At 40.5% G+C, this 21,158-nt stretch overlaps 1 protein-coding gene across 5 annotated transcripts in view; it reads right to left on the bottom strand.

Moving 5' to 3' along the window:
* The window catches only part of LOC132825811 (astrotactin-2-like), a 1,607,744-nt gene that overhangs the window by 919,884 nt on the left and 666,702 nt on the right, over positions 1–21,158 (bottom strand). The gene's annotated exons all lie outside the window — the stretch shown is intronic.

The following is a 21,158-nucleotide window of genomic DNA, read 5'->3' as shown; positions in this document are numbered from 1 at the left end:
TGCTGGCCAATCAGAGAAGGCAGCTTCTGAGTCTGAGCAATCATTGCTAGAGGCCTCATCTTAACTTCTAGGCCTAGAGAATCTAAAAACGAAAAGGCAATTCCTTTTCTTCTGGGTCTCACTCATAAAGTTGGGTTAAGGGAATTGGATAGAGGGCAGGAAATGGCTTTCAGTTATCACCCTCTTGCCTGCATCCCAGTCTCTCATTGGCTCAAGGCTGAGAGAAATAGAGACAACCTAGGTAAACCTGAATCCCCACCTGGGAAATCAGTCTTTTTTTGTATGCTAGGAAGGTAGGTAAATGGGCTGTTGCAAGTTGGCATCTTTAAGTGACCATTAATTAACTATTTTAGCACCTTGAGTGCTGGCAAGTCAAAAATGTTCCTACAGGACGTTCTTGCACGGCACTTAATTGCTCCGGAGGCAAGATTGGGTGATATCTCTCAAGGTCAAATTCATTCCAACATTTGCCCTTCTCGCTGCCTTCCTTGCCATCCCCTGGAGTGGGTGATGAAAATAAATCTACCCAAGATCCTGGAATCAATGGCTAAAGAAGAGTCCAAATCAGTTTAAGCTATGAAACCTCTGTATTTAGAATCATTGACATGTGGAATTGACAGCAACTGAGTACAGTTGATTCTCAGTTCAAGCATCCAGAAGCAAATTGGATCAATTTCTGATTGATCAGAGAGCAGTGAAGTATGGCTGTAATGCAGCACGTGGATGAGAAATCTTTGTGTTGGTTTCTTAAATACCGCTAGGATGTTGGAGCATGAGGAACAGTGATCACTCATTGTAGCTTAATTGTTGATATATAATGTTGATATAAATGATTCTTAAACATCTATTGTTCCATGCATTGGAATCAGTTTATGACTTACAAGCCCTAAATGCCATAGTCATGATTTCTACAGTCTTGTCAGCTCCACTAATGTTATAAATTGGTTTTATATCACTGCTACATTTTATGCCAAGTATTGTGGGTCATGTAAGATGCTACATTTTATGTCAGGTATTGTGGGTCATGTAAGGTGGTCATGTTTGAGTGCCTTTTGGTCGTATTTTCTTTTCTACAAATCAATAATTCTCATTTCGGGGTCCACTTTGCCATTTCTTATGCATGTTCACTTACTTTCTCTCAACTCCATTGGCTCAAACTTGTTAATCTTTCCATCCCCTCCAAGTAAGCACTATTCATCTTTTTCTCTCCCGAGACCTTAGATTGCCTCAATCCTCTCTTCCAATTTCAATTCATTGTTCCATATTTTTCAGTGTCTGGCTCCTGTTAGAGTAAGCTTTGTTTTTTTTTTCATTTTCTCCATTCCTTTGCAGGTGGATCACGTACCCTAGGAACGTAGAATAGATACTTTGCAACAAGAACACCTTATTTTAAAGTCTGCGTGCATCAGATGAAGGGTCTTCAATTCAGTTTATTTTAGAAACCATTTTCCTTACTCTGAGTTTATTAGCTTTTACACTTGCTGTCACACGCTGGTTGGTTTTATCTTTATCACTATTGTGCCTTGCTCTTTAAATTTACAAATTTCTCCTCTCATGAACCCTACCTCCCACTATTTAATTTAAAGCACTCACTGCAGCCCTAGTTATATGATTCATCACACACTGATCATAGTCCAGGTTAGATCAAGGCTGACCCATTGACACAGTTCCCTCTATCTCCACTACTGGTAACAGCATTCCATGAATTAAAATCCATTTCTCCCACATAGATGTTTCAGCTCTACATTCAACTCTCACCCTAACTACCCTCTTCTAAACTGATTGTGGCTCAGGTGGTAATCCAGAGTTGAATACCTTTGTTCTACTTTTTAATTCTAGTCTCCAGCTCCTCATGCTCCCTCAGCAGAGTATCTTTCTTAGACCTACCCATGTCATTGGTATTTTCTGTGAACAATAATGACTTTATCTTCCCCCAGCACTCAAAATTTCTTTCCAGCCTGGAGAAGATTTCCTAATTTTGGCACTAGACAGACAACACACTCTTCACATTATATGGTCCTTGCTATGGAGAGGAATGTTTCCCCATTTGTTTTAGCTCACCTCACGTAAATCAATGACCATCTACATCAAAGTACCAAGGTAATTTGTCCATCCTCCCTCCAGCTCTCATCCACATATGCTGTAAGGATGTACAACTGGTTTTAAAATTGCAAGGATGAAGGCTTCTCTATTCCTAACTTCAGGACTGTCATGACTGCTTCATTTGCAATCAAACCTAATGCATGTTACTGTCTCCTGGAATGATGTAGGTAGTTTCTAGGTAGAAATTTCCCTCTCCAATGACCAAACTTCAGATGCCAGCTTACCAACTGTGAGGTTCTTTGAGCTGCAGATACTGAGTACAGGTGAAGCCGTCATGGATCGTACAGAATTCAACCAGGACCCACATGTTACAGCTGCAACACATCATCTACCCTGATATTGCTATACTTTTAAATTTTATTTAATTGCACTTCAGGTTTAAATATCTCTAAATGATTATCCTCAGTTTTACCAAGCATATTAACTAGTAGGAGAAAGTGAGGACTGCAGAGTTGAAGAATGTGGTACTGGAAAATCACACAGCAGGTCAGGCAGAATCCGAGGAGCAGGAGAATTGACATTTCGGGCATTACAGATTGGTGAGCCTTATGTCAGTAACAGGGAAATTATTGGAAAACATTCTTGGGGCTAGGACTTATTCATATTTGGGAAAATATGGACTTATTAGTGATAGGCTGCATGGCTTTGAACATGGAAGGTCACTTCTCACAAACTTGATTGCGTTTTTTGAGGAATTAACAAAGATGATTGAGGGCAAGGTGGTAGATGTTGTCTCTATGGATTTTAGCAAGACCTTTTACAAGGTTCCTCGTGACAGGCAGTTACAAAAGGTGAAGTCACATGGAATCCATCATGAGCTGATAAAATGGATGCAGAACTAGCTTAGCATAGAAGGAAGAGAATAGCAGTGGATTTTTTTTAAAATTTGGAGATCTGTCACCAGTCGTGTTCTGCAGGGATCAGTGCTGAGACCCATGATTTGGAGGTGCATTTTGGATGGCCTGATTAGTAAATTTGCAGATGACACAAAGTTTGGGAGAGGTGGGAGTACTGAGGAGGATTGCCGGAGGACACAGCAGGATATAGGTAGGCTGGAGACCTGGCCGGAGAAATGGCAGATAGACTGTAATACAGAGGAATGTAAGTTGATGCATTTTGGGAGATTTAATGCCAAGGGAAATAAGTGAAAGAACCACTTAGTAGCATCAACTTTCATAGGGGTTCAGATATACAGATCCACAATTCCCTGAAAGTGACAATATAAGTGGATCAGATGGTCAAGAAGGCATATGGCATGCTTGCCTTCATTGGTCAGAACATAGAGTATGAAAATTGGCAAGTCATGTTGCAGCTACATAGAACTTTAGTTAGGCCACAACTGGAATGTGGTGCACAGTTCTGGTCACCTCACCACCAGAAGGATGTGAAGATTTTGAAGAAGGTACAGAAACAGTTTACCAGGATGTTGCCTGTTTTGGAGAGTATTAGCTATGAGGAAAGATTGGATAAATTTGGTTTGTTTTCACTTGAACTTGTAAGGTTTAGAGGTAACCTGACAGAAGTTTACAAAATCATGAGGTGTGAATAGATTGGATAGTCATTTATTTTGGCCAGGGTAAAAACATCACTTATTAGGAGGCATAGGTTTAATGTAAAAGGGGACAAGTTTAAAGCAGATGAGAGAAGCAGGTTTATTTTAAATGCAGAGAGTGGTAAAAATCTGGAATGTGCTGCCAGAAGACACAATAGCAACATATAAGACATATCTCGACAGATATGTGAATACACAGGGAATAAAGGGATGCAAACCCTGTAGAGGCAAAAGGGTTTTAGTTTAGAAATGCTTTGTGTGTTGTTGTAGGCTAACCTGCTGTGCTTTAACCAGCAACACATTTTCACCTGTGATCTCCAGCATCTGCAGACCTAATTTTTTACCCGAAGATTTTAACCTACTGCGAATACTCTTGCAAGGATGCCTTCCTTGAAGAAGCTCTCTTCCTCCCTCTACAAGGATTTCAGTGAGTCTCTCTCTCACTGCACCCCCCCAGGTCATCTCCTCTGCACAGCAGCTCTTCAGCCACGTTCTTCTTCCTGACCTCTCCGCCCCCACCCCACTCCGGCCTATCACCCTCACCTTGACCTTCTTCCACCTATCACATCTCCATCGCCCCTCCCCCAAGTCCCTCCTCCCTACCTTTTATCTTAGCCTGCTTGGCACACACTCCTCATTCCTGATGAAGGGCTTATGCCCGAAACGTCGAATTTCCTATTCCTTGGATGCTGCCTAACCTGCTGTGCTTTAACCAGCAACACATTTTCAGCTGTGTGTTGTTGTTGCCTTGTTGGGCTGAAAGGCCTATTCCTGTGCTATGCTGTTCTTTGTTCTTTGTAAAACACATTCTTTTCAAACAATCTAAGTTCCATTTACCAACCCCTCACATTAAATAGTGGGATGAAAATTGCTGACTAAATGTGTACACTTAATCACATTACACCGATACTTTCTCTACAAACATGAAACATCAATGTGAGTACATTACTGTGGCATAACTGTATTGGGGAAAGGAATCAGGTTTCTTTTAAAATTAAAAAGAAACCAACAGCAGTTTGAACACAGCGATTCGAATAAGGATACCGTATTTAAAAGAGTCCAATAACTCTGACAGTGAGGCATTAAAAAATAAATCAACTTGTATCTTAATGCATTTTTAATCCTGCTTACCAGAAAAGGAAACCACTTAGATTGGATCAGCAAGACCTTATTGAACTGGGTTTGACTGAGGGCACCTACCCACTGCAATTGTTGGTATTTGTACAAATATAATCAAATTAAATCAGACCAATGCCAGACTCAAAGGCATCTTGAATGTTTGCAGGCTTCAGGATACAGTTACTAAACTGTGGGTCTCCAACTAGGTGAGCTACATACCTTCATTGCATCCTCAGCAGAAAGAGCTCATATGTAAAGGAAAGGAGAGAGTGTGTAAAATGGTATTTGCCTGTTGTTGCCCACTTTCTATTACACAAAGCAATAAAAACACTATTTGTTAAATTCCTCTGAGGTAAGTGCTTGCCATCCCGTTCGCAAGGGAAAAAATAAGAAGCAACTTGCAGACAAGTAGCAGCTATCAGCCAAAACAATCTTACAGTCGACAGGGAACCTTTAGAAGTACATTTTTGTTTCACTTCAGGGAAACGTAACAGCCAACATGGACACAAGAAGTTTCGGAAGGATGCATCGAGATAATGGGAAAATAATGGCGTTCTTGGTTGAGGGTTAGTGAAGGATAACTATGAGCAGAGATTCCTCTGTTCAATTGATGCCTTGTGATCTTTAACATCCACTTGGGAAGGCAGAGGGGCCTCAGTTTATTGTCTCATCTGAGCAACAGGACCCCTGATGTTCCATCTTCTTAGATGCCAGCCTAGATTACGTGCTCAAATCTCTGAGGTGGGAAATACTGGCTGAATTCCACTCCAAATCAAGTGGTACAGAGAACTATTGCAGTACCTCAGTTAGGACTCTGTTGCCATCAAATATTGCACTGAGATTGAAGTTGATAGAACTTGTTGGCCTGTTGGTTTCAGATACCTCCTGCATATCTCATTGACTGACATGGAAGGCTGAGACTGGTCCCTTTTTGTTGCCTTCTTCTAGATGACAATACGAAGATTAACAACTGACCAAATGGGAAATCAGAGCAAAGAAAACTTGAAGCAAGCTGACATTAAGCTGTGACCTTTAACCATTCCGGAAGGCAGCAAGCTGTGAGCATTAGCTGGGATCTACCTCTCTTCTGGGCTTAATTCTACCTCAAATTATTGCTAATTGTTCTGTAACCTGGCAGCAAATCTCCTGAACTGCATCTGTTTGACTTGCATGTAACACATGTAAATGTGGAATAATAGAGTGAACAGGAAGACATGTGCAGAAGCCAGCAAAGATCTGGCTTCAGAGAAGGAAAACAAGAGGAGTAATTTTATTTATGTTTGTGAGGGTGCTAAATGGTTACACAGATACCATCTCACCTTTATTCTTTCCGTGATTTGAACAATCAGTTTTGTTTTACAGGAACAACCCCTGCTGACCATCTGGCCATTTTACTTTGAAAACCCTGGGATCTCAATTCTCTAGATTATAACCATTAAGCCATTCATGAAGTGCTAAATTACAAACAAGAGTTTACTATTTCTAATTTGTAAAGTCTAAACTCCACACAGTATCCAGACTAGTTGTTTTTATTCTTTTTCAGTTTCCTCCTTTTATTTACTTCATTTCCGTGAAGGCATCGCTGGCTAGACCAGCATTTATTGCCCATCCGTAACTGACCAGCGGAGGGCAGTAAAGAGGCAACCGCATTGCTGTGGGTCTGGAGTCACATGTAAGTCAGACCAGGTAAGGATGACAGTTTCCTTCTCTAAAGGAGATTAGTGATCCAGATGGGTTTTTCCAACAACCAGTTCATAGTCAGCATTAAACTTGTAATAAGATCAGCCATCTGGACCTCACAGAATATGAGTTCCCTGAGGGACATAGTCGTCAGTAGACTCTTAATTATGGAATTCAAATTCCACCATCTGCCATGGTTGGATTCGAACCCAGGTCCACCGAAATGTGACCTGGGTCTTCAGATTAACCATTCAGTTTTAATACCACTTGGCCATTCCTCTGCCAAACAGTGATGTTTATAATGTAAACCACAATCACTGGGCAAGAATTGTTGTTATGAAAAGTTTTTTTTATGATGCATTCCACATCTTCAACAACTTTAGTGCTTGGCCTTTAGTTACAAGAATGATCTGGCAAACAACCGCTCTGCTAATTGTCTCTCAAACAGCAATTGAAACAAAGCTGTTTTAAAAAGGTAGCTGCTGAGAAATCATAAAATGCTATTCCAAATTGGAAAGACAGCTAGCACCAAAAAGGGTTAATAACATTACAAGATCAGCTCCACCCATCAGGATAAAAAGGACTGTACCTGGGAGAAGCTAACCAATGTCATATCAGTTTGCCATGTAATTGCTGTTGTATCTTGCTTTGATCCTGGATGTCTCATAGGAAGCAATAATGTATCTTAGATCTAATGTTACTGTCTATTAAATAATAAGAAAAAAGTTTGCTGTTTAACTAGGACAAAGTCTGCCTTCTGTCAAAATGATCAGTTGCCATCCTTACCTATGTTGTATCAATGATACCAGCAAGAAGAAGGCAATAAAGTCAAGATGTTCGAGATAGTTTCTGACAGAAGAACTAATATGTATAACATGTTGACATCGGCGACATGCAACATTTTCAGGGATTGGCACCTGAAGGTTAACTTACCTGTCCTTTTCAATCTGGTGAACAGCAGTGCAGTTAGCCTAAATGATTATTTAGGTTTATGAATGACACAATGATACAAGAAGAAACAGAGGAAAAGAAGTCTCTAATCAGAAAATAGTAACTTAATAGCACACTGAACTGTCAGCCTCTGCACAAAAAACAGAGAACAATAAGAAAGCTGCAGCAGCTACAGCAGTTCTAAGTTCCTCAATAATCACTCAAGTCAGCACAGAACAGATAAAATTATTTAAAAATCTGGTAATGACCCGAAAGAGACTAACTAAAGGCATAAAGAGAAAGTAAAATCATATTCTGAGGAGATGAAAGTAAATTTCAGACCCCCAATGCAAGTAAAATCCCTTAGTGGAATGTTAAAATAATTGTAAAAATACATTTATCACACATATTGAACCTTAACTCGCCAGATAGCTGATCGAGTCATTTAACTTAAGTCACACACTTTCTTGGAAATGGTGTTTTAGCTTGATGAACTTCCAACATTAGTCTAAAAGTCAAAATTTGAAAACCAAAATCTATTTACCTCTAATTTAGAATACAAATTCTCAAAGATTTATGGTATGTTACTATGATACATTGCACAATCATGGATGCTTTGACAAGAATTCCTGAAATAGTGCCTGAATAGAAAATTATGGCAAAAATCGAAGTGAAAACATTAATCCATTTTTATTTTACAAGATTTGGGTAACTTAATGAAATACAATCAGATCAAAGTTCAATTTTAATATCACAAATACTTACAGAAATAATGAATAGTTTGGGAATACAGCCAGATATATCTTTGGCTTATTGTCCACAATCTCAGGGAATACTGGCAAGGTGGTATCAAACTTTAAAGACCATGATTGGAGCTAACTGTTAACAACCTTCAAAGTGATTGGGAAGAATGAATTGCCTTCTTATTGTTTAGCATTAAGAATAGGAGGAGAAAGTGAGGTCTGCAGATGCTGGAGATCAGAGCTGAAAATGTGTTGCTGGAAATGCGCAGCAGGTCAGGCAGCATCCAAGGAACAGGAGATTCGACGTTTCAGGCATAAGCCCTTCTTCAGGAATGAAGAATCATTCCTGAAGAAGGGCTTATGCCCGAAACGTCGAATCTCCTGTTCCTTGAATGCTGCCTGACCTGCTGCGCTTTTCCAGCAACACATTTTTAGCATTAAGAATACCCCTAATGAGACCACAGGATTCAGTAATTTATGACTGAAACACAGACATGTGGTAAAAGGTCCCCTTGAATTAATAAAGGAGAGATTTTTATAAACAAAATCTCAGCAAGTGTGCTGCCAACCTCTGTGTCAGGTTTCAAAGAAAAACTAGCCAAAATGTGACAGCTGACCAAGAAGTGCTCAACAGATAATGAAAATTAAAGTGGATTCAAAGCTCAAAGCATAGAATTTTGTTTCTGTTAAGTATTAGTGTTGTCGCTGGTCTCTGGAGAACCAATAAAATACAAGTTCACTGAACCTTATCAAATCATAAACAAACTCGATGATGTGAATTATACATTTAGGGCTCCCGAGAGGAGATAAAACAAAAATCAGTGGCATCATATTAATTTGTGGAACAAATGCTATGGAAGGGATGATAGTCAGGATAGATGTCTTATAGTGTTGAAAGAAACAGCGAGTCAAATAAAACTATCAGATCTACTCAAGAATTAATTAGAAATTGTAAATTCAAAATTGACTCTCCAGTAACCAGATAGGATATTGCAGACGCTCTTAAAGTTTTGATGGAATACTACAATATTTTCCAGCTAAATACCCCCAAATTTCTGCAGCCACTGTTTGTGTATGCCAATTGGTTTAAGGTGCCACACCTAGCACTAAGTTCTAGTTTCGCAAGTCACTGACAAGCATGACTTCTGAACGTCCACACAGAAAATAACAACATTTGAGGGAATTCAGTCTTTGAGTGCTGTGAATGATTTGTTTTTGAAGAGAGAATCAGAATGTTATCTGGAACAGTGAGCTAAAGAAAGCCTTTCCAAGAAATCATGTGATCTAAGATAAATGACAGAATAACAACCTGCTAAGATAATTGCTGCTCCTACTACAGTTTATTCTACCAGAGGACTGCATGGCCAAGAGCCACAATTAGGTTGAGCTCACAAGAAAGATTCATTCCATTAAGGCAGTCTAGTATGTAGAAGTTAAAACTAAAAATATCTTAAGTTGTTATGGAAAATTTAAAGTAAGTAAAGTCAAAGAAAACGTAATAAACTTAATGGAGTTTTCAGATTGCCTAATTAGTGGGGACAGTCTCTAAGGCCATCTCCTCATACCCATTGACTACACAGTCCATTTGACCGAGAACTGGATGGGGAAACACACGTATTAGTGAGATTCTGCCATTACATCCTGCAGGTCATTAACATCACCACCCACCCATCAGGCCCAGCAGGTTCTTTAGCTGTTTTTGGCTGCACCTCTACTCTGGCCACAAACATCACGGCCTAACAGTCAAGACAGCTGGGCTGTGAATAAGGTGTACAATTGAAAGTGTACAAATTGAGGTCAGAAGCATAAGGGGAAATGGAACTCAAAGCCCAGATTTAAATTCAATTGGTACATTTGGAATATGAAGTGAGCTTCAGTAATAGTAACCATGAAGCTATTGTTGACAGTCATGAAAGAAATCTGATTTACTCATACGCTTGAAGGAAGAAAATGTGTCATCTCTTCCTAGTCCAGGATGCATGTAGCTTCAAATCCATGTATATGATCCTTAAATGACCTCTGGAAAGGCCTGATAAGTCAGTCAATTCAAGGGCAGTTAGGGATAGACAATGAATGTTGACCTTATCGGAGCTTACCACACCTCATGAGTTAATAAAAAGCAACTGAGATGTCACCGTCAGAGGAAGGGAGTTTGGAAGTTTGGTGAAATTGTAAGATGACAGGGAACAAACAAAGTTGTGCCTATTAATGGGGCAATGCATCTTGATCTATTCGTGCAATTCTGAATTCTTCTTCCAGACTTATCTTTCTTTTGTACTCAAAATGTTTATTGCTGAGGACTATAATTGTTCAGGGACAAAGTTAATTAGAAAAGTTCTCAGTTTGGCAGAAACAAGCTAATTAGGTCACCAGTGTTTCTTTTTCCAGAGAAACTAATTATTTCATTTGTGTGCAACCAAATATAAACAAATTAATTAATTACTGCTGTGGAAGACAATTAACAACAAGTGCATGCACACTTCCCATTTAACAATAATGTCGAACATGGCAGCAGCCTAAGAATCCAAACAGTAAGTGCAGGAGCAATGACAAAATCAGTTTGGTAATTCATCTCTTCCATGAGCCATTTCTTCTGAGATGCTCATTGTTTTTGGCCATACTCATTAAATGTTAAATACTGGTTTCTATTCCCCGTACAGAGACCTCCAGACCCAAATTTAATGATCACTTATGTTCCAAAACCCAGAAACTCCCTTATTGCTGCTGGTCCTCTCAACATTGTCATATCTGCTTCATCCTCCTGCATAATTCTATGAGAGGATGCAGCCCCACATCTATGAACATGTGGAACAGGTCTTTCCTGACCAGAGGTCTTTTTTTCTGAAAAAGCTTTGCTGAATTTTTCTCATTGGCTCTTTAGGATTTTCATGGGCTATCTTTCGGTTTTGCATCCTCACTAACTGATTTATAAGGTGATGCAACAACAACACTGCTGTCTTTGAGTGGGAATATCAGGTACTGATGCAAATGCAGAATTAGAAGAATTCAGCAATGTTCTCAATAATTATCAAACCTTAATCAAAAGAAAAGGTACAAAACGTATGGAAGGCATTAACCTTCCAGACACCAGCAAAACAGAACAAACGCAAGTTACTCCTTTGATGACTGGTGTTCTCTATTGTTCTTCCCACTTGCAGTCTCCATCTTTCCTAGCACATTTTCAGCCTCCTTTTTACCCCTTGTAGACTTCCTTGCCAACTCCCCAGATCTCATTAAAACCTCTTGTTGCTGCACTGTCGTCACTGTCCATCATTCCCTCCCCAACTCCATTCTTGTATTCATCATCTGGCTCACTTCCCTTGGAGACTCCCTATCACCCCATTCCCCTCTTCTACCTTCCTCATTCCTGGTAAACAAAAAAGATACAGGGTCCCAGTAAAAGACTCAGAGTCTGTCAAAGTGCATGATCCCTGGCAAAAGCTGTGGCCCGTGGCTTGTTCAGCAAAGACGTATGTACCCATCAAAGCCCAGGCCAAAATCCCTGTCCTGCCCTGGCAGATGTTCTTCAATGACTCCCTGACTAACAGAGCTTGCTTCCCTGGATGCTCACTGCTCCTCAAATCACAAGTTGGTTCTCTTCCCTATTTAGTGCTGATGCATTCATTAGTGAGCTTATCAGCAGCAAATACTGTACAGAGAGGGATTTAGCCTTGATTGGAGAGGAAACTCCTCACCATTTCTTTCTGCCGTTTCTAATAAGGCAGTTTCTCCCATACACACTGTAATTCATTTCTCTTGAGTGTTCTGGAGTCTTTCGGGGCAAATCAATCTCCATTGCAATTATCTTGAGTACCGATGACCTCAAGAACCTCATTCCAAATCTCTACTTCAGAATTTCCTTTCAACTTATCTAGACCTCCCAAAAGTTCAGCCTTATTCCTTTTTTAAAAAAAAATATCATTCATTCATTCACTCACAGGACCTGGGTGTTACTGGCTCGGCCAGCATTTATTGAAGGTGGTGATGGGGAGGTGTCTCCTTGAATGGCTGCAATCCATGTGGTACAGGGACTCACATGAAGGATTCTACTTCTCAATCTTTCCCCTCACCTGAGGTGTGATGACTCTTTGGTTGAAACACCACCAGTGAGCACTCTTTAATGAGTGTGCAGCCCTATGATCTGGTAAGACTATAGTGACTTTATCTTTTCAGGGGCAAGTTTCGTTGATAAGTCAAACCTGTATCAAGCTCTGGGTTTTATTTAACCTAAACTCGACATTACAAAATATTAACCAGATTGCCACCTGCTTTCAGTAGGCATCCTCCACTCTCCTGAAAATTTGGAAGTTAAAAGAACTGCAGGGGTAACAAGCGCAAATACTATATTTCCTTATTTTTCTGTTTTTTGATTGTAGACTGAAATGGGAAAAGGACTATTTGAAAACCCAAGGATTGTGGAAAGGCTTATAGTACTTCTTTAATAGTAGATTATTGACACTCATTGTAAGTGCTGTTTACAATGCTGTTTGTTAATGCGGCGGCAGGAGGTTTAGCTACAGATGAGCTAAGGTTCAGCTGGCAACAAGTAGCCAATTGGTCTGAATAATGGTGACTAGTTGTCATCACACCTCAGGTGAGGGGAAAAATTGAGAAGTAGAATCCTTCATGTGAGTATCCCTGCATCACATGGATCGCAGACATTCAAGGTGACCACCTCACCATCACCACTTTCAGTAAATTGCTGGCCTAGCCAGTAATGTCTTCTGCCTGTCAACACTCTGTGATTGGCTCCCAGAAGTTGAACAGCTTGTGAGTGTGAATGTTTCATCAGAAGTCATCAAGCCTCCAGAAGGAAAAATGATGTTCTTTCTTCTGCAGTATGAAACACCTCAAGCCCAAATGAACTCAGTGTATTTTCCTTTTCCAGTTGCTTTAAATTGCAGCTTTTAATGAGTAAGTCAGAGACTTTCTAAGCTCCGTGCCTCCTGTGTGGAAGTGCAGTTATCTGAAGGAGGAAGATTAAGAAGCAGCAAGACCTGACAAGCCAAAAGGATTATCAGAGTGGACTGGCCCCAAAGATCTGCTTTCCCAGTTTTTTCCTCCACCCATAACACCCATTTTCTTTTTCTGTACATCTGTATGCGTGTAAAGCAGAAAGTCAGGGATCAGTTTAGCTCAGTTAGTTTGTGAAGCAGTGTGATACCTTACAGTATAGGTTCAATTCCTATCACCAGCTGAGATTGCCATGTAGGACTCACTTTTTAACCTCTTCCTCTTGCCTGATATGTGATCATGGCCCTCACGGTAAGTTGCTACCAGTTGTGCCCCTCTAATGACAGAGCAGCCCTATGGTCTGTGAAGACTATGGCAAATTGACTTGATAACAGAAGTTTATAAGGGGTTCAGAGTTATTTGTCAACTTTTCATAATGTAAGACCCACTTATTTGCAGTAAATACTAACTTGTTAAGTATAGAAACCTGGTCTGTTAACCTAGGTCTGAAAGGCAGGTAAATTGGGGAAATGTGCACACTTTTATAAAGTCTTTAAATTTCGTGACAACCTGGACAATAATAAAGCTTGATTTCCAGTGTATTATCCCGGTGAGATGTGACATGGGACAGTTGGCAGATAAAAATCCTCCTGCAACCCAAGGGATAGCATCCGGTCATTATTTTGATCCTCCCCTCCCATCCACACTGTCCCACTGAACTTGCATAAATGAAATTTCTATTCACGTTCGTACTCATATCAATCTGCTGCATGTTACTTGGTGTCACTTAAGTGAGAGTGAAAACAGTCAATCATTGAAAAGTGTATTCATAAGCAGTGAAGTGCAAAATAACAATCAAAACTGTACATTGATGTTTTCGCTCAAAAATGGAGAGTCACAGAAGGTGAGAGGATTACATCTAGACCAATGGCACATAGCTTTGCAGATCAGGGAGCATTCTGCTCAATTGGAGACAGGAGGAATAATGTACTCTTTTCTGATTTCCACCCAGTTAAATCCTGCTGTGATTCAAACAGTGAAAGGTACCACTGATTTGTTTGGTGCAGTTAGCCTGTGAAAATGCTGAGTGAGCACGGTGTCAGCCTTGACTTCAGCTGTGTCATCACCCAGAGTTAAATAGTGACCCTGACAGATTGTGGGCAGAAATGGAGCAGCGATCATCTTTAGAATGGATTGGGTAAAGATTGGGTGACACACTCTCATCTATTATTGAAATCAAAATAGTTTTAGACTAGTTTTCCTGAATCATTTGCTGCTTTATTGAATTTCTCTTCATCCTGTCTAAGCAAATCAGTAGCTGTTTCCTTTTATATAGGTTGCCAACTCTTCAGAAGAGCCTTTAGAAATTAAAGACATTCCCAAGACAAAGTTGTGAAGGACTCAGGAAACAATCACTGGGTATTCAGAAAAAATGTATTGAAACATTTTTCTTTACCAGTTACAATGTTATTGATATTTAGTATGATAACTTAGCAGGACCAGCAGTAACATCATCAGTCACACCCTCGTGATGACTTGGAGCTTATATTTTCATGAGGTGATCATATACTCCCTACAGTGTAGAAATAGGCCATTCAGCCCATCAATTCTGCACTGACTCTCCAAAGAGCATCCCACCCCGACCCACCTTCCATATCCTACTGCATTTCCCAAGGCTAATCTACCCAGTCTGCACATTCATGGACAATATGAGCAATTTTGTAGCGCCAATCCACCTAACCTGCGCATCTTTGGACTGTGGGAGGAAACCGGAGCACCTGGAGGAAACCCATGCAGGCACAGGTAGAACTTACAACTCCACGCAGATAGTCAACCGAGGGTGAAATCGAACCCGGGTCCCTGGTGCTATGAGGCAACAGTGCTAACCATTGAGACACTGTCCTACTAGTTGAGTGTCACTGATTTAGTCAGCATGTATCGCTCATCCGTAATTGCCCTGAGGGCCATTAAGAGTCAAAATGGTGCTGTAAGAGTTACATGTAGGATGGGGAAGCAAGATGACAGATTTGCTTCCTCAAAAGAAAATTAGTAAACCAGATGCATTTTCATAACAATTAACAATGGCTTCATGCTCCACATTTGCCTTGCTTGTTATTACTGATTTTTACTGAATACAAATTCACCATGTATGTCGGTTTGCTCGCTGAGCTGGAAAGTTCATTTTCAGACATTTCGTCACCACACTAGGTAACATCATCAGTGAGCCTCCGGAAGAAGCACGGTGTTAGTGGCCCTCTTTCTATTTATGTGCTTAGGTTTCCTTGGGTTGGTGATATCATTATTTGTGATGATGTCAGTTCCTGTGGTGATGTTATTTCCTGTTCTTTTTCTCAGGGGGTGCTAAATCGGGTCCAAGTCAATGTGTTTGTTGATAGAGTTCTAGTTGGAATGCCATGCTTCCAGGAATTCTCATGCATGTCTCTGTTTAGCTGGCCCTAGGATGGATGTGCTGTCTCAGTTGATATGGTGTCCTTTCTCATCCATATATAAGGACACGAGTGAGAGAGGGTCATGTCTTTTTGTGGCTAGTTGATGTTCCTATATCCTGGTGGCAGTTTTCTGCCTGTTTGTCCAATATAGTGTTTGTTACAATTCTTGCAAGGTATTTTGTAATTGACATTAGTTTTGCTTGTTGTCTGTAAGGGATCGTTGAAGTTCATTGTGGGCGGCACGGTGGCACAGTGGTTAGCACTGCTGCCTCACAGCGCCTGTAGACCCGGGTTCAATTCCCGACTCAGGCGACTGACTGTGTGGAGTTTGCACGTTCTCCCCGTGTCTGCGTGGGTTTCCTCCGGGTGCTCCGGTTTCCTCCCACAGTCCAAAAAGATGTGCGGGTCAGGTGAATTGGCCAAGCTAAATTGCCCGTAGTGTTAGGTAAGGGGTATGGGTGGGTTGCGCTTCGGCGGGTCGGTGTGGACTTGTTGGGCCGAAGGGCCTGTTTCCACACTGTAAGTCTAATCTAATCTAATCTAAAAATTAGCTGATGTTTTCTTGTGTTGGTGGGTTTGTGGGCTACCATGATGCCAAGAAGTCTGAGTAGTCTGGCAGTCATTTCCGAGCTGTCTTTGATGTAAGGGAGTGTGACTAAGGTTTTTGGATGCATTTTGTCTGCTTATTTGGATTTGTTGCTGAGAAATTGGCAGACTGTGTTCATTTGAACCCAAGTCCATCAAACATTAGCCTGTCTTTTTCCCTGGGCTACTAGTCCATAACACTACCGCTACATCATTGGTCCACATTAAACTATGTTGCTCTGTTACTGGCACAAAACCCTGGAACCCTCTTCCTAACGGCACTGTGGATGTGTTTATCTCCCTATGGACTGCAATGCTTCAAGAAAACTGCTTCATGCCACTTCCCAAGGACTATTAGGAACAGACAATGAATACTGACTTAACCAATTTGGACCAGGTTCTCTGAGCAAACTAACAAAAGACACAGGGAAAATGATATTTAATTAAGTACAAAATGTATCCAATTAAAGAATCACTTTCCGTTTTGAATGAGAAATCAGTATAACATGGCAATGGACATGTCAAGTGGTCAGATTACATCCTGAAACCTCTGGGTATAACCAAATCTTTGAGATATTTAAATCTCAGTAGGTACAATTCCTCTCTGCTGGGTTTCAGAACGGACAAAGGCTGCTGATCGTTAAGTAGCCATTACAGCTTATATTTCACATTGGAGCATTATGTTCACATCAACCTTTAACATCAAAAACTGAGCATGAGGAATAATCACAAATGTACATTGCAAAGGTAGGCCATTTGGTCCATCATGCCTCTGCTGGCTCTTTGAAACACCTCTCAGTTCATGCCATGCCTCTGTTTCATCCCCTTGAAAAGGTTTCAGTTTTAAGTACAACTCCCTTTTGATAGGTTATTGCTGAATTTGCTTACACAGTACACTTACTTCCCAACAGTAGGATCTGGCCATCACTGCTAAAGGCAGCATTTATTGGTCCACATCCACAATCTCTATCCAGATAATAAGAGAATCCCCTTTCAGCCCTCAAATTTTTACCAAATGTTTAAATTCTGTGACTTCTGGTCACTGGGAACAGTTTTTTTAAAAAAACATTCATTCCCATGTGTTGTTAGCTAGACCAGCATTTATAGCACATCCTTAATTGCCCAGAAGGGAGTTAAGAATCAACCACATTGTTATTGGTCTGGAGTCACATGTATGGCAGGAAGGCAGGTTCTTTCACCCAAGCGGCAGGAATGAGCCAAGTGGATTTTTTTGTTTGCAACAATTTCATGGTCAGCATTAAGCTTGTAGTGATTGTAACGAGCTGCATGTAATAGTATCTGAGTTCCCTGATTGAGTCTGTTAATCTAGTCCAATCAGGGACCCCTGGCTGACATAAAAAAAAGTTGTGTGTTAGAGATAGTAACACTCTGATGCCTGACTCTGTATAAGGCAGTATTGTAGGCAAGGCTTATTCAATGTGTAAATAAAGGGTGACTTGGTGATGAGATATCGGCCTCTGTGAAGTTATTTCAAACCTCAGAATACCAATCTTTTAATAAATTCCAATGTTACCCTTTGCCAATAGTCTAACAATAATAGGCCATCATCTCCCTTTTCTTAAGCAAAACCGGAAATTGCTGGAGAAACTCAGCATGTCTGGCACCATCAATGGTAAAACAAAATAAATGTTTCGACTTTGTTGACTCTTCTTCAGAACTCAGAGGTCAGATTAGAATTCAGTAGAAGGGTAACTGGACTCGAAACATTAACTCTGTTTTCTCTCCTCTGATGCCACCAGATCTCCAGACCTACAGTTCTTTTTCTCAAACACCTCCCCTTTCTTTATGGTACTCTGTTATCAAAACTCCTTATAGCCCTGAACTCTCTTAACACTCCATTAATCAGGAGCAATGCTAGCTTATCTAGTCCTATCCTTGGCACCAGTTGAGTACGGATTTGCTTCCATTTGCTTGCTGTTCAATTCACTGCATTTCCAACATGTTTTGCAAACCTGGTATTCACACATCCCAAGAAAGATCAAAATGCAGATCAATGTGGAAAAGTCGATAGAGATAGGATTTAATGGCTATATAGGTGAGCCTCTGAGGTAAACTGTAATCTTATTGTGACTTGAAGTCATGTGTTAGTACTCTGCTAGAATTTGGAATAAACACAGTATAGCAGCATGTGTAAAACATTGTTGACAAGTAACCTGGAAGACTGGCTAAAGCTTGTGTAAAGATCCAACATACCCATACGAGGACACAGCCTACCACAGATATAAATGTTAAAGAAACTAAACTCTTCAAAACCTTCTTGATTACCTACAATGTTTATTTTTAAACCACTGTCCAAGTGCTAATTTAGAAACCTCCTGTTTATAATAATAATTCTGATCGTTAGTGCCACATCTTACTGACGGCGCTAGAAACATGAAGACAAGATCTTTGGGCGGCACGGTGGCACAGTGGTTAGCACTGCTGCCTCACAGCGCCAGAGACCCGGGTTCAATTCCCGACTCAGGCGACTGACTGTGTGGAGTTTGCACGTTCTCCCCGTGTCAGCGTGGGTTTCCTCCGGGTGCTCCGGTTTCCTCCCACAGTCCAAAGATGTGCGGGTCAGGTGAATTGGCCACGCTAAATTGCCCGTAGTGTTAGGTAAGGGGTAAATGTAGGGGTATGGGTGGGTTTCGCTTCGGCGGGTCGGTGTGGACTTGTTGGGCCGAAGGGCCTGTTTCCACACTGTAAGTCTAATCTAATCTTACAAGCAATGTTACATTTCCCCTTGAAGAAATCACATCCCCAGAGCAGAATCATTCAGGTATCATATTCAGCTGTGACTTGGCCTTGAATAACCATTCAGCTGTTATTGCAAACAGAAAGCTTAATCATAGATAAGTGGAAATTTCAAATGAATATTGATTTGTTCTTTTTTATCCACAAGTCTGAAAGGCAGCATGTTTGAAAGGAAGAGGAGTGTTGGTTTAGTGCCATTTTTACACAAAAAAACTGTTTAATGTAATTATTGCTTTTTTTCCTTAACACGCTAAAACAGCTTTGCATTCCCGATCCTTTGCAAATACTGTCGTGGTGCAGCTGCATTGTCTGCCAAAGCTGGAGCTGTCATTTCCGCTGACCTGCTGTCTAACTCTGTTCCACAGGCAGGTCATGAGAGGAGCAACAAAGCTCACAGTCTCACTGTATTACCTGGTATCTTTTAAGCTGGAAAGAATGGAGGCTGGTCAATTAAACAATGTCAACCAAAACTTTCAGTACATAAAGATAACACTTAAACAAATGGCTGCCAGAGGACGAGAATACATCTTGGGTTTCGTTTAATCTCACTTTTGAATTCGATTCACAAACTCATTTGACATTTCTTCTCAACATTCCTTCTAGTTCTCTCTTCAATGTATTATTTCAGACCTCAAGAGTTCTGTATTGAAACACAGAAACAGGACAGGACATTGCTATTCTGTCAGATGTTGATGGTGTTACTTACAAAATCCAAAGCGTAAACATTTGAAACATCCAAGTGTAAAATTTTCATTACTTCTCTCTTTAATATGATTATTTCACTGCCTCAAACTTCTCCCTGGTCCTTTGGCAGGAGACACTTCACACTCCGCATTCCTGGTCAAGCAGGCATTTGTTTTGATCCTTGAGCAAGTAATGACATGTTAATTGATCTTGCAAGCATCATAAGTGATGCAGATTTATAATGGTTTTAGCTCTCATGTCAGAGCGATGGAGACAAAAATCCCTGGCTCATTTTTTCTTTTTTTCGCTTGAAGGTTATCAGGAATAAGATCCATACCTCCACAGCCATGTTATCCAAGATCATTCGCTTCGACGTGTCTACGAATCAAAGTTATGAATTTCAAAATTATGCACAGCAAAGCATCACCGTAAACAATGTATACATTTACCGAACAAAGAAATTGAGTTTCTATTCCCCCAACATATAGAGTCAGACAATCTGAAAACAGGCACTTCGGTCCATCCAGTCCACGCCGAACATAATCCCAAACTGAATAAGTCCCACCTGCCTGCTCCTGGCCCATATCCCTCCAAACCTTTCCTATTCATACAAACGTCTTAGAAACGTAATTGTACCCACATCCTCCATTTCCTCAGGAAGCTCATTTCACATGCGAACCACCATGTGTAAAAAAAATTGCCACTTGTCTTTTTTGAATCTCTCCCCTCATCTTAAAATGTGCCCCCTAGTTTTGAAAATGCCCATCCAAAGGAAAAGACAATTAATGTCTACAACTGTACTGTACAAAATACTTCACAATAATAATTAAAATCCTCTCAACCCATTCTAGCAGGTTTTTTTTGTAATTGAACTTTGATGTCTGAGAGTTTTTAACTCTTTTCTCTCAAAACGTACCCATCTCTGCACTGTTTGAATACAGAACCTGCATTATTTAATCACGATTAATAACACTAGAGGGCAGCAACTGCAGCCTGAACTGTGGTCAAGCAAATTAGCATGAAGGAACAAAGCGACATTAAGCAACTGAATTCTGGCTGCTTTGCATTAATAAGGCAGTTTAATTCCATTTCATTCCCCTCTTAATTGCTCCTTGTCTTATCCTTACAAATTCCCTGGTCCTTGAAAAATTTCACTGCAGTCATTATCAGCATCAAAATCTCATTTTGAGGGACTGTAAACATCAGCTTCCCTCTTCTGGAAGCAAACAATGAAGACCACTTGCTGGCAGCTACTTCCTGGTCCAGCATAGTCGCTGTGCCGGACAATGAAGGGATTGCAATCTCACAATCACTGGTAAACTGAACAGTGCACAAGAATGATTCAGCTTTAACTGTGAAATACTAAAACACTTCCCTAATAAGAGAAGTGGGTTTGGTAGCAGAGCTGTGAGCAGGAGTAGCTGAAGGAATCAGAAAGGACCATTGTCAGCTTAAAAGATCTTTTTTGTTTGGAATTGAAAGAAAACCAAGTGTAATTTTCATTCTACTCACATGTACAACTGAGAAAGGAGAAAAGATTTTTTTTCCCTGCGTGTGCTGTGACACATTCTAGTCTGGTTTGTTTACAATGCATTGGGTAAG

The sequence above is a fragment of the Hemiscyllium ocellatum genome, chromosome 21 (genome assembly GCF_020745735.1).
Source record: "Hemiscyllium ocellatum isolate sHemOce1 chromosome 21, sHemOce1.pat.X.cur, whole genome shotgun sequence".
Taxonomy (NCBI): domain Eukaryota; kingdom Metazoa; phylum Chordata; class Chondrichthyes; order Orectolobiformes; family Hemiscylliidae; genus Hemiscyllium; species Hemiscyllium ocellatum.
This window is presented reverse-complemented; position numbering and strand designations above follow the sequence as displayed.